Source organism: Mus pahari, chromosome 7 (assembly GCF_900095145.1).
Source record: "Mus pahari chromosome 7, PAHARI_EIJ_v1.1, whole genome shotgun sequence".
NCBI lineage: Eukaryota > Metazoa > Chordata > Mammalia > Rodentia > Muridae > Mus > Mus pahari.
The window spans coordinates 67329836-67357389 of NC_034596.1; the positions used below are offsets into that span (position 1 = coordinate 67329836).

Sequence of the window (27554 nt, forward strand, 5' to 3'; positions counted from 1 at the left end):
TTACTCCTTGGAGGCCATGTAGGCCATGAGGTCCACCACCCTGTTGCTGTTCATTGTCATACCAGGAAATGAGCTTTACAGAGTTGTCATTGAGAGCAATGCCAGCCTCAGCATCAAAGGTGGAAGAGTGGGAGTTGCTGTTGAAGTCGCAAGAGACAACCTGGTCCTCAGTGTAGACCAGGATGCCCTTCAGTGGGCCCTCAGATGCCTGCTTCACCACCTTCTTGATATCATCATACTTGGCACGTTTCTCCAGGTGGCACGTCAGATCCACAATAGACACACTAGGGGTAGGAACACGGAAGGCCATGCCAGTGACCTTCTCATTCAGCTCTGGGATGAGAGCCTTGGCAGCACCAGTGGATGCAGGGATGATGTTCTGGAGAGCCCCACGGACATCATGCCACAGCTTTCCAGAGGGGCCATCCACAGTCTTCTGAGTGGCATAAACCGTAGTCATGAGCCCTTCCACAATGCCAAAGTTGTCATGGATGACCTTGGCCAGGGAGGCTAAGCAGTTGGTGGTGCAGGATGCATTGCTCACAATCTTGAGTGAGTTGTCATATTTCTCTTGGTTCACATCCATCACAAACATGGGGGCATTGGCAGAAGGGGCAGAGATGATGACTCTTTTGGCCCCACCCTTCAAGTGGGCCCCGACCTTCTCCATGGTGGTGAAGACGCCAGTAGACTCCCCGACATACTCAGCACCGGCATCACCCCATTTGATGTTAGCGGGGGTCTCGCTCCTGGAAGATGGTAATGGGCTTCCCATTGATGTCAAGCTTCCCATTCTTGGCCTGGACTGTGCTGCTGAATTTGCCATGGGTGGAGGAGACATGGAAACATGTAGACCATGTAGATGTAGTTGAGGTCAATGAAGGGGTCGTTGATGGCAACAATCTCCACTTTGCCATGTGGAGAGCAGAAGGCAGCCCTGGTAACCAGGCACCCAATACGGCCAAATCCTTTCACTTTCCATCACCATTTTGTCTATGGGACGAGGCTGGCACTGTACAAGAAGATGCGGCTATCTCTGGAACAGGGAGGAGCAGAGAGTCTACACTTCAGCTTCTCGATAAGAAAAGAGTCTATAAGAGGTCAGATTTGCAAAGGAGCTGGCTCTTGAAAGTTGGGAATCCTAAAATTATAACTTTTTAAAATTAACTGTGGCATTGCTAGCAATGGTGTATGTGTAGGCTCTGCAAACACATGTCCTTTGTCCTCAGGGACATGACAGAGATTTTATTTTAAAAAACACATCATTCATGTTAATAGAATCACTTTATATGACAATCACTGGACGAAGATGAGACAGTGTGATTTAAACTTCATGTAGGAGGAAAAGAACCTTGGGTTGAGGAAAATGAGCACACAGTAGCTTGGGGCAGGGACTGAGAAGCGCCCAGGAAGGAGGGGCTGGTGAGCACTGTAGACTTATTAGGCTGTGCTGGCTGTCCTTGGTGGCCAGCTGTGTAGCTAGCTGCCATTGCTTCACGGACTGTATGCAGACAGATGTGTCTGACAGGGGAAGTTCTGGCAGCGTTGGGCTGGAGGGGAGTGTGCTGCCTGAGAAGTCTGTGACCTCATTTTAGGAAGCTACCTTTGTTGTCCTGTGACTAGTTGAAATTATGCATATGCATACTATATATATATATATATATATATACACACACACACACACACACACACACACACACATGCAGTGTTTCATTTGTAATTGTAAATATTTAAATGTTGACCCCTTAAGGAAAATGTTAAAATCCTTAAAAAAAAAAAAAAACCTATAAAAATGTAGTAAATAACTCAAAAGAAAAACACCTTGTAGACTAATCTAATTTGGCAGCATCTCAGTTTGTAGCACACTCCCAGCAGTGTCTGCTAATGTGTGAATGCTTGTAAGGCCTAGCTTAAGGGAGCCACAGAGCCTGAGGAGGAGAGGGATGGAGGAGAGAGGAAGGGAGGGAGGGAAGGAGGGAGGGAGGGAGGGAGGGAAGGGGGGGAGAGAGAGAGAGAGAGAGAGAGAGAGAGAGAGAGAGAGAGAGAGAGAGAGAGAGAGAGAGAGGAGAAGAGACTATTATACTGTGAAGATACAGGAGCTGAAGTGATTCCCAGGTTCTTGCAGTATGTGTAAACCTAGCTCAGTCATCTGTAAAATGAGATATGGACACATGTTCTACTTTTACTTCAATAAAAAAATTTTTTAAATGGGAATAAAGATTACAGTTACCAGAATGCAAGCTGTGAACTGCAAAAAATGCTTAAATCAAATTGCTTTAAGGAAGAGAATGGTAAGAAAGTCATGCCATCCCAGCTTAGTGATGGGTTGACAAGCAAGGTTTTGCCTGTGTGATAGTATAAAATCAGTGTACATTCAGTAGAAAGCGTTACTTTGGATTTTGAATGTTGATCTTGTTTTAGGCTAGCAAGATGTGGTGGTGTTCTGTTTTCTGTTAGTAGTGGGTAGTAGGTGTGAACCACAGATCCTGGGGACCCTCAGCATCAGCCACAGCCTACATTCTTGTTAGAGTATCTTGTTAGGACAGACAGACTTTAAAATCAGTCAGTTAGTCACTTAAGGGTAGCAATAGTGAAACCCCTTCCATGATGTCATCTGAGGGATGACTTAATCACGAGCACTGGATGTTCTGGAAAATTCTGTGATATATTGGGAGAATGAAAGTGAAATTTGCAGTTACAAATAGCAGCTTTGTGTTGTAATCAATTTCGAGCTTGCGGACGGTGACCAGGTCTGCCACTTCCCAAGAGCATGCTTGGAGACCACTGGTCTTATTAAAAACAAAAAGGTCAAAGGACCACAGCCCACTCTGCCTGGAAGAACACCCAGTAATCCCTGCCAGCTCGTAAATCTTTGTCTTCTTCTTCCTGACAGTGGCCCCATCTATGATAAGAGTTTCTTAGTAAACATGGGGAATTTTCAAAGTTAATCTGAATCTAAGTGGGAAACTTTTACTTTTTGTTATAAAATTAACCTAGGCTCACTGAAAAAAAAAAAACAAAAAACTATATGTGTGGGCATCCACTGGTCGTTCCAATATTTGTTGGGTCAGAGGCAGAGGAATCAGGCATTCCCAAGGCTGTCTTTAGCTAGACTGTGAGTTTGGGGCCAGCCTTTGACTACAGGCATCCCTATCATAACAAATCAAACCAAAAAAGTGAAAATAACATCATAAATTTGGAGACAATCCTGTATTTTGTTACCGTCTGCCCTCTTCAGGGCCCTTTCTCCAAGTAAGCATCACAGGGTACTTTCTTCATCAGGAACACACTAAATCTTGACACATTTAGAAAACTTTAGAGGTAGCAGTCTCCTCTCTGAAATGTGCCTGGCAGCCTTTGGCTTCTTGAGACAGGGTCTCCTTGTATAGTCCTGACTGGTCTTGAACTCAAGGCCATCCTCCTGCCCTTGCTTCTCTGTGCTAGGATGACAGTGGTGTCACACTACTGGCTTCATGATGTTTCTTCATTGAAATGAATGTTTCAAGTTTTAGTTTATTTCCTCAGAGCAGATCCTTAGAAATGGAGCACAAGGTTCAAGGGTGTTAGCTTGACTGTTTTAAAGCCCATGTTAAGCTGTTTTTCAGAAAGGTTTTTCTGTGTTGGTCACAGCAGTATGGGAAAGCTAGGAGCACATTAGTGTCTCACAGTTGTCTGGAGGTAGCGGCCGGCAAGTTCCACTACACTGTACTTTAATTTCCATATCAAGTTGTTAAATAAAGCCTTTCCCCCAGTCATTTATATTTTTCCTTTCTCAGATTTTACTCACTTATCTATCTACCCATTTACCTACTTAATTAAAAAAAGCGTTTTAAAAGTCATTTTGGGTATTGGGAATTGATCCCAGAGCCTTGTGCATGCTGGGTAAGTACCCTCCAGTGAGCTAGACCTCAAACCATTTTTATGTTTTCTATTTTGAGACAGAGTCTAGCTAAGTTGCCCAGGCAGCCTATGACCTTGTGATCCTCTTGACTCAGCCTCCAGGTAGCTGGGATTATACCCCTGTACCAGGGGGCCCAGCAAATCTCAATGTTTTATATCTGACCATGAGAGAGATTAATTATTAAGTTTTCATAAATGCAACAAGTAATCCTGAAAGACATGGGAAGGATACTTTCAAGATGTCTGGGTCCTCATAAAAGAACCTAAAATATTTCTGAGTGATTGAAGTGTTGGGCAGCAGTTTTCTGTAGTCATCCTTGCACACTTTCCCCAGGATCTGAAGGGCACCAGGGAGCTTCTGGCTGGCTATCACTAAGATACAGTTCCTGGCGGCTGCCTCGGTTTCTTCTCAGTGGTTCTGTTGTGGAGGATGGCCACAGGAGGCCCTTCAGAAGGCATGGCAAGCAGGGGCATGACATATAGTTTTTCCATTGGACTGTACTTGTTTGGATGAGCAGGAGGCAGAACAATGAAATAATCCAAATATTATGAGGAGAGAGGATGAAGTTTATATTACAGTGGTTTACGTGATAAAAGAAATGTTATCCCCGGTACACTTTGTTTAGAAATGGTGTTGTAAAGCAGAGACTCACGTGCGTTGCTAGAACATCTACCATATTGCATTTGCAACATCCAATGTCACAAGGTCCTGGCACCATCAGAGTCTAATGGCCTTGATGTCAGTACATCATAAGTCAATACTGTGGGGAGGGGAGGGGAGGGGAAAGGTCCTCTCTTACCTGAAGTGTGGCTTTGCTCAAACACGAATGGTCTTCTTCCAACCTTAGGAAGGCTGACTTGTTTCTTTAGTACTATGATTCTTTTCAGATATTACTTGACTTTTTTCTGTCTCTGTTTAAAAAAATTAAAGCATGTGTACACACACACACATGCTCACACACTCACATATGTACAACGTGCTTACACATACACATGCCTACATGCTCACACACACATACACATGCTCACTATGCTTACCTCCACACACACACACGCACAACATGCGTACATACATACACATGCATACATGCTCACACACACATGCATAGCATGCTTACATACACACACACACACACACACACACACACACACACAGCAGCAGCACTATGGGGCTTGTGTGTTGACTCAGAGGCACAGTGGTTGTTACCGGAGTGTTCTTGGGATTAAGAACTATGATGCAAGAAGCAGGTCATGTCTGCATGTTCCTCCTGAAGCAGAAATGCATCTTCTTCCTAAGCAGGGGGAGGGGTTTGGGGAAGGTGACACAGACGGCCTCCCTGAGCTGATTAAGTCAGACCCTAGGTATGTATGTAGTTTTATAAAGTTGACTGCCACAGTGGGATTTTCAGGTGTACCAAATGCTGAAATGAAAACAGACATTTTGCTCACATCCTGTGAATAAGCAAACAGTGCTTTCAGGTTGACCACAGCATACTTCACCTTGCATTTTTATGTTGTCTTGACCTGCCAAACCTAGTCCTGTACTCAAACATGGAATGAAATAATGCTTGTAAGTCTTTTCTATGCATGGTAAAATTATAGATTAAATCATATTCTTCTTATTTAGAATGGTGATGTCTGCCCGTCTCTCTCTGTGTATGTGTGAGTCTTTTCCTGATTTTTGCAGGGTGAGGTGGGGTGGGGGTTGGGATGGGTGAAAACTGAACCTAAGGTCTTGTACTGGTTCATGCTAGACAAGCCACAGGCCTTGTTGTTTGGAAGATGGGGTAGCACAATGGAGTGATTTTTTTTTATTCTAATATAAGCTTACTATTTTATGAACTTGTCAATGTAAGAAATAGAAAACATTCTGAATCTGCCAATTTTGGATTCAAATATTTCAAATAATTCTTATTATAAAAGTTAATGCCAGGAGGTGGTGGCGCACACCTTTAACCCAGCACCTGGAGACAGAGGCAGGGGTATCTCTGAGTTCGAGGCCAGCCTGGTCTACAGAGTGAGGTCTAGGACAGCCAGGGGCACACAGAGAAACCCTGTTACAAATACATACATACATACATACATACATACATACATACATACATATTAAGGTAGAATATATGGCTGGAGTCCCGTTTTGTAACTCTTTATAGGCTTTGGTTTTTAAAAGGACTGTCTCATTGACTCAAGCTTAACAGTTTTGAGAATACCACATCATACATTTTTAAAGAGATGGATAGTCATCATTTGGTTTGTATTTACTGATGGTCTCAAATATACAACTTGTTTTGTTCTATTGATGGAACATTTTAAATATCCAGGCTTAAAAAATAGCAAATGACATAGTATATAAAGGAATGATAAAACCATAATTCATTTGGCACACTCATCTGGCTGAAAGGCATAAACTCTTCTAAAGTGAGACTTGTTCAAAAACACGCAACAAAACAGTTTAACAGAAAGCTCTTGTGAGGAAAACCAACACCTTTCAAACCCCATATTTGTACAGCCTGTGCTGTAGAGAGCTCTCAGGTGTAGCACAGGCAGCATGAAAGTCAGAACTTGGGTTGCCACTAATCCCCCGGTCTCAGATGGTTGTTGAACAAGAATCCCTTCCTCTGCTCTCTACTGCCCATACGGCCTTTGTAGCCAGTGCCTATCAGATGTGACATTCTGTCCTTCCCAGCCTCCTCGTGGCCTCAGAGCCCCTCCCTCTCTAAGAGATTCTGAGCCACAGCAAATGGTCCAGCCTCCTCTGTGGTTTGGCATTAGAAGTGGCAAACTCCAAAGTTAAAAAAGGCTGTCATTCGAATTTAAGAGATCAACTTACCCCCATTTAATTCAAGAGGAATATTGTTTTCTTTTTACCAGCCATTCACAATCTTTTAGAGTAGGATAATTCCTTTTTAATTAAAAGTAGAGTCAGATCCCCACATGACTATGAAGTCAGTAATACTTTAACCATTTTTAGTTTTACCAATCATAGCATATAAATTTATTTGGAAGAATAAACATTCATATGTGCAGGAGATGTTTACATATGAATGAATGCAGAACCCCTTTTAATGGTTCCTCTTTCTCTACCCTCCCCTAGGACTGGGATTAGGAATCATTACTTTCTACCACTTGGTCATTTTTCCTTGGTTTCAGTTACAATTTTAGAGTGTTGTATTAAAAGTAACTGTAAAAGTAAGTTTCTTTCTCTCTCACAGAGGAGGCCAGTGTTTTATTCCATGTGCTGTAGAGTCCAGAGATTCTGTCCAGGAGTTGCTTCTAGGGGACTCTTTCTTCCTGTGACGTCACACAGCACAAAGCTGCTTATTGGCTCCAGATATCTATCTGTCTGCCCATTCATCCATCCTTCCATCTCTCCATCCATCCATCCATCCATCCATCCATATATAATATATCTATATTGAAGCTTCCATGAAATATCATGTATGTAAAGGATTTCACAGCAAGACCTGGGGGTTGGGGGGAAAGGAAGAGAGAGAGGAAGCAACAGCATCAGAAAGATCTGGTAATCTCTGACTGAATGTAGTACATGAAGGGCTTAGGACTTCAGACAGTCTTGAAACCAGGGTTATCTGAGTTGCAGCCACTCTATTTCCCTCTGCCTGCTGCTATTCCTAAGACTACAGGAGGATGTAAGCTGCCCCTAGCTCCAGCTGGAAGTGCAGCAAGTACTTACATGGAAAGAAACATTGTTTACCTTGGAATGACAGGGAATTCAAACCTATTTCTGTGCTGGAGGCAAGGGTTACAGGGTCTGCATACCCTACTTGTAAATGCCTGTCTGGTTTGAGAATGGCCTTTTTTTTTTTTTTTTTTTTTTTTTTTTNNTTGTTTAGGGTAAGTGGAAGGTGGTGAAGCTTATTGTTACCTTTAAAATGTTTTTATTTTATTTTATTTTTTTAAATAGTGAAGAGTTAATACCATGTCCAAAAAATGCTTCCTCTTCCGCCAAGGTGATCTGCCTTCTCCACTGTGCTTGTGACATACTTTGTCTTGTCTGGACTTCAAGCTCAGTTGCTCATATCTTTCCTGAATGATTTCAGGATTCTCCAGGAGCTTCCTACTACTGTCAGGAAATGATCCTGCCTCAGGACTTCAGCATACCTAATGGACTTTGCTCTGCCTTTCCTGCCTGGCATGCTCGCACAAAGCCAAACATCCCCGGGATGTTCCCTCAGATTCCTTGGGTTGTTTACTTCAGGAAACTGGCTCTGTACATGGTCCAGGAGGACAAGCAGATGCCTTACAAGCGAGGGTTTACAAGAGTGGTGTGTTAGGCAGTTGCTCTTCAGCTAGTAAGGGGACCACCTCTCGCTGGCTGTTGGTTAATTTACCTTCCTTTGGTGCAGTGTGGGATGATAGTAAAAGCTTTTCTTTAGATTCTTTCAAATGTTGGTAGAGCCAGGCAGTCCTGGCCCAGATGGCCTTGGCAGTCAAGGTCTGTTAGCGGTGGTCAGCTAACACACTGCCTTTAGGTAAGAGTTGCAGCCTCAGTTCCTGTCCTAGTTTAACAGATTTGCCCCGACCCACCCCAGGCTCGCTAACCTGTTTTCTGTCTATATGGGTTGACCAGTTCAGGCTATTTTTAATAAATGGAGCTCTGTTGTGGCCTGGCTTTTCATCTTACTGTTTTCCAAAGCTCATTCATGGCATGGCATGCTTCAGTACCTCATTCTTTTTGTTTGTTGATTTGGTTTATTCGTTTGTTTGTTTATTTGAGAGACGATCTCATTTTATAACTTGACTGGTCTGGAACTGAAACAGACCAAACTAACTAGCAGTAAAGGCATGTGCCAACATGCTTAGGTAGTCCTGTGTTCTTTTTATTGCAAAGGTATATTCCATTTTATGGACATACCATACCTTGTTTGTTTGTGGACGTCTGGGTATTTCTACTCATTGGTTCTTTGACTAGTGCCTCCATCAGCATTTGGTTAGGTTTTGTGTGAACATATGTTTTTGGTTCTCTTGGGTAAGAAGCTAAAGATCCCACTTGGAAGGGTGGGATCTCGTGGAGTCTGTGTCTAGCATTTGGGGAACTTACAAACTGTCCTCAGAAGTTTGCCATCCTGCTTTTTATTCCCACCAGCAGTGAGTGCAGCTCTCTGAGCATCTCAGATCTTTCTCAGATACCATGCTTTTCTCGTGCTTGTCGGATATCTCTTCTTGTTCATGGGGTGAGGGAAGCAGGGTTCTGGTTGATAATTTTAGAGGAAATGAAGCAAATGAAAGTCTGATTTTTTTGCTGATTGGCTCAGCTGCAACTCTGGGAACCTTCAGCCCTGAGCTTAAGGACCTTCCTGTTTGACTGCATATGAAATTACAAGCAATTTTGCTTTTCTGCTTTTTTTCCTCCCCGGAGGAAAGATTTGCCCTTTTTTGAAGCTAGACATGGAGGATTTAAACACACATACGGACCCCCTGACTTATTAAAGTTCCACAAAACATGGCTTTGGTTTATTCCAGGAATCAGTTTTTAGGACCACTCTCTTGGTGCCTCTCCTAGCCGTTGTCCACTAGACCGTAACTCAAGAGCTGAATCAAGCTCTCTGTTCAGTGGGTGTTTGGGAAAGAAACAGTGTCTGGATGCTGGTCAGCTGGCTTGGGCTGTCAGCAGGCCAGCTCAGCACGTGTTTTTCTGCAGTCAGGAACCTCTGTAGGCCGAGGGGTGTTCATCTGTCCCATTTGAGCTCAGGATAACAAGACCTCTGGTGCAGCTCCGCGGTGGTAAACACCAAGGGCAGAGGTGTCAGAAATGCTCAGTACCCCAGCAGCAGGCAGCCCCCTGCTCCCGTGCCCTGCACAACCCACCAGGCAGGCAAGCCAGAAGGAGAGCACCAAGAACTGTTGTTTCTGACTCACAGATGTGATAACTCCTACTGTCTCCCGGCCACAGTTGATTAGTTTGGACACATGTTGGCAGGAAGCCATGGGTCATTTTGCCTGCTGAAATGACAGGGTAACTGAGAAGGGTGGCCTGGGAAGTCAGCCAGTCTGGCATTCCCCTCCGTTTGCATTAGTGCAAAGCTGTCTGAAAGATGGTTTGTTTGGTTTCTGCAGTTTGCTCTTGGGGCGAGACCCCTTCTGGTTTCTCTCACACCTGGTTTGAGCTGGGCCCTCTCCTGTGGGTAGGATTTGCTATACAAGGAAGGCCTAGGAGAACAGTAACGCGCTCGGGCCTTCCCAGCCTACTCTGACCTTGTGTTTCTCCAGCACTGCTCTTCCTGAGCTCTCCAGAGTGTCTCAGGCCAAGAGAAGACAGGTGTTCCTGTCTCTACATTAGCCCATCACAGGCCCACTTGCTCAGTATTCTTTGCTGTCACTCTCAGATCAATATCTTGGTGCCATTATAGGGTTAGTGTGGGACAGCTGCCTGCTAATTAAGCTCATGTGGATTATCCCTTTATTATGTCTGCCAGTTTAGTACATCAATTTCAAATCAAATATGAAGTGTTAAATTACTATTAGACTAACAGCTGATGTGTTTTCTGTTGTGTGATTTTCATAGTAATTGATGCATTTGGCCTAATGACTTCAACTGGAAAATAAGTAATCGAATCTTAAATACACACACACACACACACACACACACACACACACACACACACACACTTGTTTTTGGCCTAACTGAAAATAGGTAATACCCTCCCAAATACAATTCTTCGTCTTCCATTGTATTTTACCTGATGATCTTGGGAGGAACTATTGTCTGAATCTGGCAGGTTCTCATGGGGTTGGGGCCTTTGGTACTGACTCCAGTGGGCTCCTAGAGGGAGCTGCCTATCTTCCCACACCACAGGTCCCCTTCTTGTGGGTGACAGTGACTGTCTTCTGGCAGCAGAAGGATTTCGAGTCCTCTGGGATCAGGCATTAACACTGCTCCGCCTCAGCGTGAGTACCGTGTGAGTGGATTCTCTGCACACAGTTTCACCACAGAAAATCTTCCTTTTGTGTCTTTTTGACATTCTCACCTCTAATGGACTTGTTATTAGACCAGAAGCTGTGTTAGGAGTCTGAAAGTTGATGCTTTCCCACAGAACACACCCTGTGCTTCCTATATTCAAGCTACCACCTTCACGTGGCTATTGAAGTTCTAACTAAACTAATTAGCAGTTCAGCTTCTCAGACACACTAGCCACCTTACCGATGTTGATGTTCGGTAGCCATAGGGGGCCTGGCAGCTGCTTGCTGTGTTGGGTGTTGTAGAGAGAAAGAATTTTCATGATCACTGAAAGTCTTTGGGCAGTGCTGACTGTATGCTCCCCATTTAGGGGGAGAGGCAGGGGACAATCAGACACTGAAGATCATCTTTAGCTGCACGGTGATTTCAAAGCCGGCCTGGACTACATGATGAGTTGGAGAAGGAGTTATTGTGAATGTAGGAGCAGGTCTCAGTAGTGGATGGTCCCAGGAGAAAACAAAACACGAATGTGTGTGCACACGAGCACACACTCATGCACACACACACATGCTCACTCACATACTAATGGCATCATGGTGGGGGAGGTATGGGGAGGGGGAGAGGCTCTCGCTGTGTCATCAGGAATGTGAAAGGCCATAGGTCATAGGTGGAGGCTGAGCAGGAATCTGAGGGCAGGACTGGAAGCAGAGCTGGCTTAGCTTTAGAAACCCACCAGTGCCTTCCTGGGCCCATCCAGGGCCTGCATCTCCAAGGTCACAACCTCCCAGCACGGTGCCATCAGCCAGAGATAGGGGATTTGAAAGCCTGAACCTGTGAAGGACATTGCACACGCAAAACACAACAAAAGCTTAATAAGTAAGACATGAGTCACAGGGGCTCAGAAGTCTGTTTGTGTGAGGTTGGGTGCTGAAAGGCTGAAGTTGCCATTTCTAGCCTAGCAGAGGACAGCAGTGGACAGCGTGTGCATGTGTGTATACACACATCATGGCGTTCTAGTGCCTTTGCTCACTGAGCCCTTTTCCACCCCCAGTTCTGTGCATTTCATTAGGCAGTCTTAGTTTTGTTTTCTCCTGAGACCAACCACAAGACCTGCTCAGATATTCAAATGCAATTAAGTATTCAGAGCCAGTGTGCTGATGGCTCTGGCTCTGAGGAGTCAATTTATGATTTGTCTCACTTTATTATTGGATTTATTGGGGTATTATATACTTTCTGTCATTTTGCTTTTTTGCATTTTGCTAGTTCGGCCTGGAACTTGCTATGTAACCAAGGATGACCTTGAACTCCTAATCCTGACGCCTCCACCTCTCAGATGCTAGGATTTCAATGAGTTTGAAATGCACCTTGACCTCTGGATATTTCCTAGTTAAGATGGGCTGATTGGATTTCAGGGCCAGTTTGGGTTGAATAGCTTGTGTTTAAGTTTTTATCCACCTGTCTTTCCCATTAGAATTGTCATTTCTAATCCTGTGTTAATGAGTGCTGTGAAGATAAATTAAAAGGATGCTGTGAAGATAAATTAAAGGATGCTGAGACCAGGCTATCACTGTTATCTGACTTTCTAAGGGCACACACATGCACGAGCTTCATCTTGCATCAAATTTGTCCTTTTGGAAAGTTAGATTTCATTTTGGCTTTAATGTCTGTTGGCTTCTAGTTCTTTGAAGCTATTTTTAAGTCTGGATATTTGCTAACTGTATTTACTATGAAATGTGAATTTATAAGTCTGTAAAAAGACTTGGGTACAAATCTCCCCTTTTTTCAACTTTCCACACTTGGCTGCCAAGTTATTAACACTTCAGAGAATTTGATGCTCAAGGGTTGCAACTGTGTGAAAACAGTATCTCTCTCTCTCTCTCTCTCTCTCTCTCTCTCTCTCTCTCTCTCTCTCTCNCACACACACACACACACACACACACACACACACACACAAGCTTCTACTAAGGAAACAGTTCATTCTTGTCTATGTGAAATTCTTTCAGTTTCGCTGGCCTGGGAATTCATACCTGCAGTCTTTCTCATGCTGTTTGATGGTGACAGTGCAAACACTGAATTCTATCTGAATTCCTCTCCAAACTTGGCACTGCTCCACAGCCCACGTGTGATGTTGAAGGGGTATTCTTACCCCTGTCCCCACTCCATCTCTGGCCTGTCTTCAGAAACCTCGTGGGCGAGGTTGTATGGGTTGTTCCCCTCCCCCCAAAGTCTTTTTTCCCAAGGGTTGGAAGAGTTTATCCATAGAGCTGACAATGCCAGTGCTTAGCCACTCTCTCGGGAGCTCGTGTGACCCTGTGTCCCATGCTGTCTTCTTGAACTCTACAGCAAATATGGTCAGGGTGTGTGGTGGTTGTTGTTTTGTGGGTTTTGCTAACATCTTAAGGTGTTAAGTAACTTTTGCTTGGTTTTAGATAATGCCTTACAGTTTCTTCATTAGTTATACCTGTCATTGTCTCCAGTGGCTGTTGAATAATCTGGGTTCTGACATTCTCCTATCAATACATTTAGAGTAACCACATGTCTTGCTCACTAGGTCCAATCAGCATAATACCACCAATGCAGTGGAAGAGTGTGATATCTGTGGGAAGAAAGACCCTCAAGATCTCAGTGAGCTAGCTTCTAATGTGGGACTGGAGAGTTCATACATCACTGAGTGGGACACAAAGGCATATCGGTGAGCTAGAAGCCAATGGCCTCTTGGCCCGAAAGACAGGTCTGGAGAAAAAGGCCTTTGTCCAATCCATAGCCAGGTGCAAGGTACTGGAAGACATAACACGTTCTTAACAAATGGAGCTACATTTCCCACAGTGGTCAACACTTGGCTGAGATTATTTCTTTGTCACTATCCAAGGTTTGTCGCGTGTCGAAGTCAGATAGGAAAATTGATTGTAGATAACAGTGTGAGTAGCCAACCACCGTCATACATTGCAAGTCCTCGTTGGTTCTGCTGTCCTTCTAATGCAGTGTTGCTTCTGGCTGACTGTCTCCCTGCATAGAGGTGACTCTAATGTCCTACACTTGCTGCTTTCCAGCATCATAGCCTAGAACATGTAACCTGTTTGATTTGATAGGCTCAGCTAGAGGGAGATTTCCCTCAGTCTGGTGTGTACCTTGAGTCTCACCCACATCTTGAATTAAATGGTATTTAAGTTACTCTGGACTTAAGGCATATGAGTTGATGCTGGACCAGGTTAACATTTTGAGACTCTTGAATATGGGGACAGGGGTGTTGGGTGAATGTTAGGGTCCTCTCAAATGTCTCTGTTATAAAAGAAGCCCAGGTATAGTGGTTTCCTCTGAATTGAAACATTCACCCATGGAAGGAAAGGTAGCTTAGAAAACTCAGGAAGTAAATAAGCTTACAAGTCTCAAAGCTGACTCTTGCAAGATTGACGAGGTTCCTACCTAATACAGGGCAGTCACAGCTGCTGGGGGAGGGGCTTCTTCCCTGCTGAGCCTGTGCTTCCATGATGGCATAGCTTCTGGCTCTGCAGCTGCCCGTTGAGTCATCATCTTCCCATAAGGAGCCCCTCACCTCTTACTGCCTGTGCCCTGGACTGCTTGCTCCGCCCCCCCCCCCCCCCCGCTTTGGGGGATTGCAGGTGAGGTGATGCAGCCAGGGATGCAGTCTCCAGGAGAAAGTGAAAACTCTAAGTCAGAAGTTGGTACTAAGGATTGGTGCCATCTGTGTTCTGGACTACCTGCTGCCCCCCCCCACCTGCCCTTGGGGATTGGAGGTGAGGTGGTGTGAGTCAGCGACAGACAACGCAGACTCCAGGAGCAGGAGCAGTGGGAAGCACTGCAGCAAGCTCATCTGAGCACCTTTAATACCCTCCACCTGAGCCCCATTGGTCCCAAGAAAGCATCTCTTCTAAACACAGTTCCCCATTGGCTGGCATTGTCTGCACCAGCAATCCTTGGCCTCTCAGGCAATCGTCCCTGGTATTTTCCCATAGGTGGCCACTGCCATTCTTCCTACAATCTCTGCTCCATAAGTGAGCTTAATAAAGCCATTGATTGGTCATTGTGCATACCTATGAATTTTATTCTATTTACTGAACCATCATATTGGTATGTCATGAACCTCAGTTCGAACAGCACGGGACAACCACCAGTAACCAACTGCAAGGTGTCAAACTGGTACAGGTGTTTTAGTTACTGACAATAACTGATAATAATTTAGTTAAGTGATAGTGCCAATTGAATGGCCAGCTTGGTGCTTTCTGTTGCTTCCAAGTAGTTTGTGCCTGGACTTTAGGACAGTTTTTAATGAAGTGATTTTGATGGAGTGTCCCCTGGGACCCTCAGTTTGTAGATGGGTATTGCACTCTACCTCCTTCTATGCTGACTTGGTTTGCTTCTCTGTATGAAGAGCCGGCAGTCTGAAAGCATGGATGGTGCCGAGGAGTTAGTGTTTCAGGGAGAAAGTGTACTTGGCCCATCTTAAATCTATACTCAACATTAGGACATTTTGAGTAGGATTAGGGGAGCAGTGATCATGGCCAGAAAAGGCTGGATAATTTGCTGTGAAGTCAGAATGCTGAAGAGACTAAGTCCGTGTGCTTCAGCAGGACTTTTAGTTCTGAAACCAGACATGCAGTTTGACCTGCTTACCATCAGTATGAGATTTCTCCCTTCCCTTTTGCTAATGGCAGGGCAGTTGATGTTGATAAAGCTAGGTTATATGCTGAAAGTACATTCTATGAGCCTTTCCTTAGAACTTGGGAATGTGCCGGGCAGTGGTGGCACACGCCTTTAATCCCAGCACTTGGGAGGCAGAGGCAGGTGGATTTCTGAGTTTGAGGTCAGCCTGGTCTACAGAGTGAATTCCGGGACAGCCAGGACTATACAGAGAAACCCTGTCTCAGGGGTTGCAGGGAGAAAGAACTTGGGAGTGGGTGTGGCACCGACTAGCAACCCTATATTATCTTAAAGGATAGTGGGAAGCTACATAGGATTGGTCCTGCTCAATTCTGGTTACCTAAGTACATGGTAAATGCCCCATCCCCTCCCCAGGGGTTGCACAGATAAGGTTCAGTTTTGCCGTAGGATCCTTGTTTCAGTCAGATTCATTTTGTAGCCCCTGCTACAAAATATGTGTATTTGTATGTGGTGTACATGTGTTTGTGTTGGTATGTGTCTATTCATGGAGGCCATGTGTCAACATCAGATGTTTTCCTTGATCCATCTCCACCTAATATTGTGAGATAGACCCTGTTACAGGACCTGGAGCTCACCAGTTGGTTAGAGATCTGCTGTCTCTACTCGTCCCTTCCCCCAAGAACTGGAGTTACAGATGTGCACCTTCCATGCCTGACTTATGGGTGGGTGCTGTGGGTCTGTGTGGGAGACATGAGATGGGTTGAGCCACCTTCCTAGCCTCGGTTTTCCTACTTTATTGATGTAGTATAAGTCTATAGGATTGCTAGTAAGACAACCACAATTTTGCATTACAGTGTTGATCTCTCCAGAATCAGCCAATATATCTTTAATTTTCTTGTGTTTCTGCTTCAGCTTCTGCTTTTGTTACTTACGAATTTTGTCACCGCTTCATAGGATGACCCTCTCTACAGAAATGGGTTTTCATTTGAGTCTGTATTAAATGATTTTAATGCAAAAGGTGTGACGTTTTGATGTCCTTTTGTAAGATGACTTGCTTCTGAAAGGAAGCTTTCAGGGAGAAGGAGAGAAGTTCCTTCCTGGCCTCCTTACTGGCTGTCGTGCAGGCTGCCTTCCAGTCACTGTGCACACTTTGACCTAGACACCTGGCTGTGGGAACACAAGCTCTGTCTGTGATGCTCCTGCAGGCTCATTTGGGATGCCCAGGGAGTAGGAGTGGGAATTGCAAGTTCAGTTTGTTCTGATACCTATCATTTTGTAGTGTTTGTCTCTTGTGGTAAAGACTATGCAGAGAGGCGCAAGGCTCCCCATGTAAGCCTGGAGTCCCTTCATGACTCACCGGGATGGTCCCCAGCTCCCGTTTATTCAGAATGAGTGTCCCAGCACCCAGAAGCTGCTTGCACTGAAAATTCTTCCACTAAACTTCATCTTGAGGGGAGGGGTGAGTGAAGGGTCTTGTATTTATGTCAGTGCTGGACAGATAGAGGGCATATGCATAGACAGTATATATTGGGGTTTCATCCTGTGCACAGATGGCCCTCCCTGTTCCAGAGACCAGCTGTCTGAGTGGAGCTCTTGAGTACTTCCACTATCTTCTACTTCAGTCGCTACTGAGGCAGCCGAGGCAGGACCGTTGTTCCTTCTTAGCCCGGGCCCAAATACCTTAGAGTTGTAGATCCTTTGGGACATGTTTTGTTTGCTTGCTTTGATTTCTGGAGTATCATTGTAGTTCTTTGATTTGAAATAGTACAGCAAAGAAGGAGTAAGTTTCTGTTACGCCGCTGGGGAGAAGGGCTACCATGTAGCTGGAGGCGGCTCAGTGCATAGAATGAAGTAATCAATAGATTACCTTTCCAAAAGAAATGATAGCATGTGTGTTCCTTCCCACAAGTTGTCGTTTCTTACAGGTTCACATTTAATGGAATAGGATCAGAAGGAACCTTAGCAGTGATACTGAAGTCTTGCACACGTGTAGCATGATAGGGAAAAGTATGTGCTGTGTCAACTTTACATCAGCTTCTACTCATCTTCCTTCATGGAAAAAAAAAATCACTGTTTTGTCACCGACAAAAGACCCAAGATCTAATGGTCTTCCCCAGTCTAAGTTACACTTTGAGATTTTCAACAGGAAATAATGTGAGCTTCTCAGAAAACTTAGCTATATGTACTCCTGCCCAGTTTTCTGCTGTCCGCCTACTAAGCTTACAAGGAAAAAAAAAAAAAAAACCTAAATGGAAGGGGAAATTGTATTTCTGCTATTGGCTGAAGAGGGCTCCAAGCATCACGTGGCTGTTGATGAAATCTGGAAATTCACTTAACTCAGGCCGTTTTGTCTTCCCACACATTTGGAACGAATGCTGAGAGGAAAATACCTCTGTAGAAGCAGAGGGGCTATTTTTAGATTCACTCCTATTTTGGGTTTCATTACTCAGAAATTTCCCCTCGGGGCCAAGGTCATATGTGTGCACCATGCTTGATGGGTTTCCTTACTCTGCTCTGTATGCGCCACAGTGACCCTCGAGTCAGCACATGCCACGCACATCAGTTGTCATCTGAGTAAATCCTGCATCAGTCCTGCCAGCTGTGTTGGACATCCCTGTGTCGAGCATGTTTGGAGGTCAGGAGGTTAGTTTAGTTTGGATTTGCCTCTGGTTTCAGTAATATGTTTCTCCTGGTTCCTAGTGCCAGTGCCTTTTACCTTGAAAAAAAAAAAAAAAAAAAAAAAAGCTTGCTCTCAAAATACCAGAAAAGTAACCATTCTTATGAGCATTAAGTAGTAAATATTTGTAGCGCCAATTAGCCAGTAAGTACTGAAGTGTCAAAATATAAAATCACAACAAATTTAGTTACAGATCTAATTGCCTTTTCCCCTCTTAGCCACTCATAAATTGGGCAATCTCCATTCTACACAATAGAATGAGAGCTCTTTGGTAATAGCCTAACAGAGGCTTTAGGAGTGAGGTGACAGAACAATTGGAAACAGACTGATTGACATCAGCTCATTCCAACTTCCTGTTTTGATTCACGCAGTCTCCTGCTTTCTGGACAAACTGGTCTGTTTGGGGATTTATCTGCTTCCTGAAAGCTTAAATTGATTATGTGGTAGTTAGCAGGAATGCCTCCATTTTGGTGTGGTCTAGGCTGTGGGAGCTCAACCGAAACAGTGGCCTCTCATAGTTGTATCAAAACATTTACTAGGCTGACATTGAAGATTTCTGTCAGTGTGTTTCTGAGTGTTTTGGTCTCAGCAGGTGGGTGATGGTATAGTGTTTACCAAATTCACTCTTGATGGTTTAATGGTGTGTTTTCTGTTATACTTAGAGGCATGCAGGCTGATGTGTTGATTACCTGTTGATTAGCTCTGTTTCATTGGTATGCAGATGTCTGTCATAAATGGTAAAAAATTATATGTACCAAAGAATTACTTTGAAATAAATTTCTTTATAATTTGCCATTAGGAAATGTTTGGTCTGTATACTTATCTTATGTCCCTGTATACTTGGAGTCATGCAAAGTGTTATTTAGTGAAGTGCAGTCACAAATGGAGAAAGTTTAAGAAACCTGCTTCTACCTTAAGTTCTTCCTGTGTAACCCAACACACACGATGGCTACTTAGTCATGTAACTTCATAGTGCAGTCTTTACGAGTTTATAAAACCCTGATTGAAAATCTGCCTTCCACACTGCTGCTTTCAGGAATGGTTAGGGGACAAAAACAAGAACACAATGAAAAAAAAAAGTCCCACATTTACTTGAAACCTGGCTCTTGCAGTCATTCTTTCTTTGAAAGTCAATCTCGTAGAAACATTTCTCCATTTGTTTACCTACCAAGAGCTGTGTGGTCTCAGTCCTAAAAACTTGGTAGGATGTAAGCTTGCTTAATTATACTCTTTGGTTGAAATGAAGCAGGAGGAGGCTCAGCTCCATGTTGTGCGTCTGATTTTCTTCTGACCAAGCCCCTAGAGACCCTTCGGTGATGTGTGACTCTGGGCAGTGGCTTCCATCCCCATCAACTACCCTGAATGTTTTTCAATCTATAATTAGCAATTGAATTGAATGAAAAATAGATTTCTGTCCACCACCACCCATGTTAATAGTAGAATGTTTAAGGTAATGGAATAATAATGTGGGCAGATAAATGTAATGCCAGTCAACCTAAGCAATACACTGTCTTTGTTTTTTACATTTGAGGCCCTGTGTTTATTAATTGTTTGACCCTGGAAATAGATTTCAGGTTTGTTATAGACGAAATCAACCACAGGGCAAATCCATCACTTCACAGTCCCTCCATGAGAACAGGTGTTGGAAAGAGGTCCTTCCCGATAGCCCCTGTCAGCTGCAAGAGCCACTGGGGTGACACACAGACAAGCGGTTCTGGGAGGAAAAACCCACTCAGCTTAGAGGCCCTGTCACCAAGCATCACCTTGCTAGAGGCTGTGATGTGTTACATGAAGTGTAACATGGAGGCTCTTCCTGGGCTTGGGTGTCTTTCTACAAGTTAAACACTTAAAACAGATTTATCAAACAGTCAGTGGAGATTTCAGAGAGATAAGAACTTAAGAAGCATTACTCTGTAATGCCCCCCATGGTGTGGGGGCATTCTGTCTACCATTCTTGGTGGCTGAATTAAGTTTTCCTTGTTGACCAGCTGTCTACTTGGCTGCTGATGGATCTTTTGCAGACCAGATCTTTTGAAAAATGATGCTGAGGTTAAGACATTAATTAGCATGTTTCTAGAAGGTGAGTGATGTAACTCAGGCTGGGGCCAGGGTTGGGGGTGGGGTAGGGTCCTGAAAGGAGACCTCTTTTACTTTGGGGATCTTCATTTCCCTCTGCCTCCCGTGTTTTCTTCCACCATGTGGCACCCATATTTCTCATTTAAAATTTAACAAATTATAGTTGTATGCAAATGAAGTCCAGCATTTTATTTAAAGATACTCACACACTATGGAGTGATGAAACCAAACCAGTTAACCTGTAGCACTAGCATTTTAAATTCTCTCTCTTTCTCTCTCTCTCTTTTTATTTTATTTTTTGATGGTGGTAGGGTAAGAATTCTGTAGCCTTGGACACTTGGTCATTGCATATTGCCAAGCCTCCTGTTTTTGCTGTAAACTTAAGCCAAAGAAATAGTTTACTTTCATTTTAACTCTTTATAGAATATTGGTACAAACAGTTACAAAACAGGGCAATAATTCCCGACGCAGGTGCAGACAAAGAGTAAGAAGAGACAGGGATTGTGGGAAACAGAATCCAGTTGTTGCAGTTGGGGAATGAAAATCCTAAGCTAACGGAGTATCCAGCTGTTTGACAGTTTATAAGACCACAATTGAAATAGCTTTATTATCTTTAAGTGGTCCAGGGTTGAGAGTCTGGGTTCCAGTTTCAGTTTTCTCCCTCATTAGCTGTGCAACTTCAGCTAGCATATGTGGCTTAGGCAGCTCAGATTCTCACTGGAAACAATGTCAGTAATGAAAACTGCACCACAGGCTTGCAGTTAGAACTCGGTGCTTGTCATAGAATGTACCTAACTAGATGCTATCATATGGCTGGCTAGTCAGGTGGCGCAGTGGAGTGGTCGGTATGCTTGTGTTATTCAAGCTTTTTTTTGAAGCCCTATTGGACGATGAGCATAGCATTTGAGAGGCATCACTTAAAGGAGGATTCTATTAGGTAAAGTCTGTGAGGTGATGGGCACATTTGATAAATAGCCTGGTCACTGAGCACTTGGTCAGGTGCTATGTAGCCCCAGTGTGTTGGCTTGTTTTGTGTCAGCTGACACCAGCCAGAGACATCAGGGAAGAGGGAACCTCAGTTGGGAAACTGTTCCCACTAGATTTTTCTGCGGGCAAGCCTATGTTGTATTTTCTTGACCAGTGATTGATGTGAGAGGTCCCAGCTCATTGTGGTGGTGCCACCCCTAGGCTTGTGGTCCTGCGTTGTTATAAAAGCAAGTCAGTAAACCGTAAGGTGCAAGCCAGTAAGGAGCTCACCTCCATGGTTTCTGCATCCCTTCTGCATCCAGGTTCCTGCCTTGGAGACCTTCACTGATGAACTGTAGTGGGTGCTGTAAACTAAAAGAAACCCTTCCCTCCTGAGTAGCTTTTGATCATGGTGTTCTAACACAGCCATAAAAACCCTAACTTAGGCCCCAAGAGTTAGTACTGTTTTATGTCCTCTCTCCAGGCAAGAACATTGGGGAGTTGTGCTGTTATTTCTGGGTCAGCTTCTCAGTATTTTTTCAGCAGCCTTTTCTATAGCTGGCTAGAATCTGCTTCTAACTGGCCATCTCACCACACAGAGCCAGCACTGCTTGCTGTACAGACCCAGGCATTAGGAAGCTTTAGTGAAGGCCAGTGGTTGCCTTACCCCCAGAATTCCTCCCAGTCCCTAAAGTTAGATCGCTTGCTCACTGGGAATCCGAGTTCAGTCAGAACACCCCTTGGGTTTCTTCAGAATAATCTTGATTTCCTTGATTTTTGAGTCCAAGGATGGGAATTTGTCCTTTCGGATCAATAAATCTCCTAAAAAGAAAGAGAACATTAATAAAGGAGACTGGGTGGCTGGTCACTGTCTCCCCCCCCCCGAACACTCCCATTTAGTTTGAATGTGATCAACTGAACCCCATGACATATCTCTTAGGCCTTCAGGGACACCGCTTCTCAGCCAAACCAGGCAGATCTGTGAGCCAGCTGCTAGGAAGAGTTTGGGTGGTGCATCCATGCAGCTGGTGCATGAGGTGGAACAGAGACAGGACCTCACTTCATTGGATGAATAATAACCCTGAAGACTTGGGGAAATAGCCTTAATTAGACTTAATAGGGGGAAATTCCCCTTCATGAAAAGAATCCCAATTTTAAGTGGTCAATTTATGCCCCTACTGTGAGAACTTTACTCACCCCCCCCCACCCTTTGGGGATTTGGGGGTTAGGAGTTATTGCCTTTAGCAGAAACCATCTCAGGCAGGGTTCTTTTGAGCTACTGGGTGTTAGAAGTTTCAGGTAGTTTCCAGCAGATCAAAGGGAAGAAGTTAATGTAAAATGCTAGTTTTCTGTCCAGTAGTATTTTCAATCAGCAGAGACTGGAAGATGAGAATTTTCTTTCTTGTGGTGTTGGGGATCAAACCTGAGTCCTTGCTGACGTTTGGCACACCCCATCCCAACCTAGCTGCAGTCTGTAAGTGGGACATTTATTTTGACTGTGGCTTGGCTATCCTTGTCATCGCCACACAGTCTGGCTCCTGCCCATGCCTTTGATCCCGCACCATGCTCCCTTTTCCTGTCCAAGGGTTTTCAGAGTCTTTCAAATACCTTTGCTGCTTTGGTTTATAGGCACATCTAGCTGTCTCTCCCCTCAAGCCTTTGGTCTCTGGCTGTAGCAGTCTTTCTGTACATTTTCGCCTGGCTGCTTATGATCATGCATTTCCGATGGATCTTCCCAAGTATTATTTTGGTGACTTTGCATCTTCTGAAGAGTCACTATCTACCCCTTCAGAATCCTGTCACTCTCTAAATAGCTTTCTCCGTCCCTCTGAAATGTAACAGAGTCATGTTGGTCTCCTTCCACAGGGGCTCATGCTGCCTGACATGCTGCCGGATCTCCAGTGTCTAGAATAGTGCCAGAAGATGTTCACTAGAGGACTCTTAAGCAGATGGAGTACTTTATAAATGCTTCCTAAAATTTCCCCAAACTTCCCTGGTTTCATGTACTTAATGTACAGCCAAAGTTGACAAACTTTTCTGTAAGCTGCTAAATAGTAAGTGTATTAGCCCGGAGAAACAAAATATCTCAGTGGCATCTACTCAGCGTATACATTGGCCTGGCTGTGATCCAGTAAGACTTGATTGGTAAATATCGTGGAGGCGTTGCCAGCTTAGCCCATGCTTCTCCATCACGCGTGTTGTGGACTCTGGGAAGGGTGTGGGTTTGAAGAGTTGCTATCTGGCGTGAGGGTCTGTTTGCCTGGTTTGCAACTGATCAACTGTTCTCCTAGGAGAGAAAGAGAGACATAAACTGTGTGTAAACTGATAGACACATTCCCAAAGAGAGACTTCCCACAGGTGGTGGGGTATCAACTGTCATAGAAGAAAGCAGTAGGCACTCATCTAATGGTGTAGAGTTGAGGAATACCAGGAGAATCAAAACAGAAAAAGTTTATCGGCCATCCTTGGCCAAGCTAAGCCAATATAAGATTGTACTTAAGCTACTCTGGATTAATTTGCATAAATAGTACCTTTAGGAAGCAAAGTGATCCGTGACCATAGAGTGGTTTGCGTGACTTTTTCCTCTAAAGGAAGAATATGCCATTGAGAACTTGTGTTTACAAAATGTGTTGAAAACCAGGATCGACACAGGCCTTACTGTCTTGAGTAAGACCCTGCCACATGCCTGAGCTTTCCTTAAAGCCAAAGAACTCTTTCTTTTTCCCACACTACTCCCTGAAGCAGAAGCCAATGGTCAGTGGGAAAAGTCTCTGGCATGCCATTTGAGACATTTGAAGAATTGCAGATTCTCAGTTGTGTACCAAGTAGTTTCCCTCTTGAATTAATGCTCTGTCAGTTCTTCTGGACAGTTACAGTTGGACTTACAGGCATCTTGATTTAACACACTAAACAGCATCATTAGAAGCCAAAGGTCTAGGGAGGAGTTCAGTTTTTTGTTTTTGTTTACCCACTGTGTGGGTGTGTGGGTGTGTGGGCATGTGCATGTGGGAATCCAAAGCTATATATAGGATTTGAGATTTTATTTTCTAAATGAGGCCTCACAGTTTCCAAGAATCTATTCAGAAATGCTCCTCGAATCTCATTTAATTCCTGCGTCTTCAAATTAGTGTGTGTCTTGGAAGAAGTAGTTTAGTCTTTCCTGGTCTCTTCCTAGAAGTCAGGTGACCTCTAGAGCCCTTTTTCTAGTGTGTGATTGTACTTGAGCTAGATCGTGCAGTTTTATTGCAGAGGGGAAGTGCAGCAAGGCCCGTACATCTTTTGAAGCTGCTGGCATGCGTCCAGGCTGTGTATTCATCCCGTGTTTCTGCAGGATCAGTGCTCTTTTCAGGATGACTCATGGAGGTGCCAAGGCATTTGAAGAGCAGCACGGAAGCCTTCTCATCAGTGAATGTGTGGCCACTTAGAGACAAACATGGAGGCTCATGGTTTGTGTTACTGTCACTGTTCTTGCTAAGATGAGCCCCTCTATTTTTGTTTTTGTTTTTTAACCTTTTTGCTTTTTAGTAAGGCTTCTTGTGACCTTGCCAGTGAGGGGAAATTTTGGAGATCCTGAGGTAGATAGCTGTCACAGTCCCCCAAAGAAGTCATTCTCAGACTGTGTCTGCCATAAGGAGTGGGCAGCTGCCCTTTCCAGCCTTCTGGGTTCCCTTCTAAGACCTAAGCATTCTCTACAGCATCATTATAGTTCATCTTTTTCCAGAGCCTTCCCAGATCATTCTCACTGGAAGTGCCCCCTTTCCTCTGAACTTCCTGCACTTAATACCTTTTTAGAGAGTTGCTGCTGTGTGTCTCTGTCATTCTGTCTGGAAGGACATCAGTGTGTCTGGAAGTCCAGTGTGGTTTCATTTATTGTTACCTATCTAGACAGCCCCAAAGTCTGGGTCTTAGCTTCCCTTCCCTTTCCCCTTTCTCCAGGTGGCTTCTGAGAGGCTCTAAGAGGCCAGGAGTGTGGCCCCTGAAGTTCTTTGTTTCCAACTGGAGCCATTCGGCTGCTTACGAGACAGTTAGATGGACTGAAGGCTTAGTGAAGCTCTAACTACCCCAGCAACACCTAGGCCATCTTCATGTGAGTGATTTTTGCCCCAATAGGTACATCTTGAAAGTATAATGCTTACCCAACAGCAGGAGTGTTCTGGTACCAAGCATATAGTAGCCATCCATTGCAAGCATGTTCTGCCTGATGTTTCTTCCATTGAGGCCTTTGTATCAAGGAGACTTAGCTCCTCCCTGTGGTTGGATCATTCTAGAATGGGCTGGCTGCTATATAGAATATTTGGGGGAAATCCACTTAAATTCATGTCTCTGCTTTGCTACTTTGGAAACTGGTCTTGTGGAGTCACTTATGTGCTCAGAGACAGTTACTTAAGGGGCTGGAGAAGTGACTCAGCAAGGTGCTTGTCACCAAGCTTTTTGACCTGGGCTCAATTCCCAGGAGCAACTTGGAGTAGAGATCTGATCTCTCCCTTCCCTCCCCTCCAAATGAGTGCTGCTGCTGTGCCTGGACATGTACCCCCTCCTTAATAAGTGTAATTTAACAAAGACAGTTACTTATCTATAATGGAGAAATAAAAACGATACCTGGTACCTATACCTATCTCTCCCAAGATTGTTGGAAGCATCACCCAGTGTTTAAGGAGTCTGGAGGTATAGCGAGTAGAATATGTGCCTGGGTGCACAGTTCTGGGTCTTAATCCTCAACTTTGCATAAATTGGGCATGGTGATGCACGCCTATGATCCCAGCCTGGGTTACATGAGTCCCTATCTCAATAAACAAACATATACATAAAGAAATAAATAGCCTCTGAAAGGACGGAATTTACATTGTTAAGAAATCACATGCTGCCCTATGTTTACCACTAGGCGTTTTTGTGGTTATATAAAATAAGTACTCCAACCTGTAATTAGGACAGCTCTCTGCTAACCCACATAAGGGCCTCAGTTCCACCTGTCACACCCAACTTAGACAAACAGGACAGTGATATCCAGTCACACATAGTTTCCCTGTGTTATGCTTAGTTACTTCCTAGATGGGAGGGAGGCGTAGCTAATACATCTTAGGCTGAGAGCAGAGCACACAGCTTCCTCACCAGGCCCTTCTCCTCTCAGCTCCTCACCCCCTCACCTAGTCAGATACCTTCCCTGTGACATCCTTTGCAGGTTTGAGAGTGGAAATTCCAGGCCCTTGACACTGCCCCTGTTTTGCCTTGCTGCCTGCTTGATCCTCCTCCCTGTTACTGTTTTGTGTTATATACCCCATCTTCTTTAAACTCTGTGCCCTTACGGGGTTAGGCATGCATGACTAACATTTCAAACTGTGGCCTGGCTAGGAAAGTACTCTTAGTATTATTATTTCTGAAGGTTCCCTAACTAGCAATAAAGGGAATTTTCACTTTTGAATAACTTTAACTTTTTAGCACCTTATATACTAAAATTTCTACTGTTTCTAAGCTTCAATGAGTAAGCCATGGATAGGTGTAAGGGTCTTTGGGACGTCATCCTGGCAAAATTTACTTAAGCAGAAACTGAGTAAAGGAGTGTTGCATTAGCCATACACATTGGTGACCAGCAAACCTTTAGAGCCTTCTATACAATGAGACATTCATGCTTGGATTTATGGTTCGTTCCATGGCTAGGTTGACTGTGACGTTGATCCTTAGGATCCAATACAGCTGCAGCTTGAAGGAGGTGGTACTTTCCATTACTGCTTCCCCCTCCCTCTTCTGCCAGTTGTGGGGAACAGACCCCAAGACCTCTCATATGCTAGGCAGCTGCTCTGCCTCTGCACTCTTCCCCAGCTCAGGGTCTTCCTTATTATAAGTCTATGACATCTCCCTCTGTCCTGACTAACTTGCTGTCAGCTGAGTGAAGCTAGAGTTATCTGAGAAGAGGAAGCTCATCCGTCAGATTGCACGTGGGTGCACGTGGGTGCACGTGGGCAGGCAGGCAGGCCTACAAGATATGTTTTTGCATTCACGATTGATGTGGAAGGTTCCAGACCACTGTGCCTCTGGTCCTGGGTAGTGGAAGAAAGCAAAGTGAGCAAGCCTTGGAAAGTAAGTCGGCAAGCAGTCTTCATCCCTGGGCTCTGCTCCCTTTGCTGCCCTGACTTCTGTTTGTGATGGACTCTAACTCTAACTGAAATAAGCCTTTCCTCTCCATGTTGATTTCGATCATGGTGTTTTATCACAGCCGGAGACAACACACCAGGCTTTTAATATGAGTACAAATTGGTTGAGGTGGTGAATACTGACTGCCCACGTGGTCTCTAACATTTAGGAGATGCTCAGTAAATGCTGGTTTCCATCTTGTTCAATGAAATGGAACATGAATTGGTGTCTTTCTCTTTTAAAGACACTATAGGGGCAGACATTCTGTTT

General features: G+C 44.3%; 1 protein-coding gene and 1 pseudogene across 3 annotated transcripts in view; one reads left to right on the plus strand and one right to left on the minus strand.

Annotated features, from left to right (window-relative positions):
• LOC110324047 lies at positions 1 to 26876 on the minus strand (annotated as a pseudogene).
• The window catches only part of Daam1 (dishevelled associated activator of morphogenesis 1), a 158392-nt gene that overhangs the window by 15422 nt on the left and 115416 nt on the right, over positions 1 to 27554 (plus strand). The window lies entirely within an intron of this gene.